The sequence below is a fragment of the Rhinopithecus bieti genome, unplaced genomic scaffold (genome assembly GCF_001698545.2).
Source record: "Rhinopithecus bieti isolate Rb0 unplaced genomic scaffold, ASM169854v2 scaffold_48470, whole genome shotgun sequence".
NCBI lineage: Eukaryota > Metazoa > Chordata > Mammalia > Primates > Cercopithecidae > Rhinopithecus > Rhinopithecus bieti.
Genome location: NW_016861368.1, coordinates 1 through 1,717, shown reverse-complemented (window position 1 = coordinate 1,717; position 1,717 = coordinate 1). Strand labels below are relative to the sequence as shown.

The 1,717-nt window shown below is 39.6% G+C and overlaps 1 pseudogene; it reads left to right on the top strand.

The window, feature by feature from the left end:
- Positions 1-902: 902 nt before the first annotated feature.
- Positions 903-1,711, top strand: LOC108525412 (T-complex protein 1 subunit zeta pseudogene; annotated as a pseudogene).
- The last annotated feature ends 6 nt before the right edge of the window (positions 1,712-1,717 follow it).

The window sequence follows — 1,717 nt, the reverse complement described above, 5'->3', positions numbered from 1 at the left end:
ACATCACACACTGGGGCCTATCATGGGGAGAGGGGAGGGGGGAGGAATTCCATGATATAAATGATGACTTGATGGGTGCTGACGAGTTGATGGGTGCCACACACCAACATGGCACAAGTATACATATGTAACAAACCTGCACGTTATGCACATGTACCCTAGAACTTAAAGTATAATAAAAATTAAAAAAAAATAAAAAAATTAAAAAAAAGGAGAAGATCTAAATAAGCACAAGCAGAAGTGATGAAGATTATGTTGCATGTGAGCACACAGAAACACCAAAAACCCGCAGAGACTATTACAAACACCTCTCTGCACACAACCTAGAAAACCTAGAAGAAATGAATATATTCCTAGAAACTCACTATCTCCCAAGATTGAACCAGAAAGAAATTGAAACCCTGAAAAGACCAATAATGCATTCCAAAATTAAATCAGTAATTTAAAAACTACCAAGAAAAAAGCCCTGCACCAAACGGATTCATAGCTAAATTCTGCCTGATTTACAAAGAAAATCTGATACCCATACTACTTAAATTATTTCAAAATGTCAAGAAGGAGGGACTCTTTGTTAACTCATTCTGTGAAGCATGAATCATTCTGACACCGAAGCCCACCAATATAAAAAAAAAAAAGAAAGAAAGAAAAAAAAAAAAAACCTACAGGCCAACACCTATGATGAACATAGATGCAAAAATACTCAACAACATACTGGCAAATGAAATTCTGAAGCATATAAAAAAATTAATGTTTTATTTCTGCAGTGCAGAAATTGCTCAACATATGCAAATCAATGAATGTGATTAACCGCATAAACAGTTTTCCTTTAAAAAATATATGACTATCTGCCGCACCAGCTATGGGCTCTCAGCATCGTTAACTTTCCAACCGCTGGAGCAGCTATGGCGGCGGTGAAAACCCTGAAGGCCAAGGCCAAGGTGGCCGGAGCGCAGGTGGCGCTGGCGGTCAACATCAGCGCCGCGCGGGGTCTGCAGGACGTGCTAAGGACCAACCTGGGACCCAAGGGCACCGTGAAGATGCTGCTTTCTGGCGCTGGAGAAATCGAACTTACTAAAGACGACAATGTGCTGCTTCACGAAATGCAAATACAATATCCAACAGCTTCCTTAATAGCAAAGGTAGCAACAGGCCAGGATGATATAACTGGTGATGGTACGACTTCCAATGTGCTAATCATTGGAGAGCTACTGAAACAGGCGGATCTCTACATTTCTGAAGGCCTTCATCCTTGAATAATTGCTGAAGGATTTGAAACCGCAAAGGAAAAGGCCCTTCAGTTTTTGGAAGAAGTCAAAGTAAGCAGAGAGATGGACAGGGAAACACTTATAGATGTGGCCAGAACATCTCTTTGTACTAAAGTTCATGCTGAACTTGTAGATGTCCTAATAGAGGCTGTAGTGGACTCCATTTTGGCCATTAAAAAACAAGATGAACCTATTGATCTCTTCATGATTGAGATCATGGAGATGAAACATAAATCTGAAACTGATACAACCTTAATCAGAAGGCTTGTTTTGGACCATGGAGCATGGCATCCTGATATGAAGAAAAGGGTGGAGGGTGCATACGTCCTCACTTGTAACGTATCATTATAGTATGAAAAAACAGAAGTGAATTCTGGCTTTTTTTTTTTACAAAAGTGCAGAAGAGAGAGAAAACTCCTAAAACTTAAAGAAAATTCATTGAAGATAGAGTT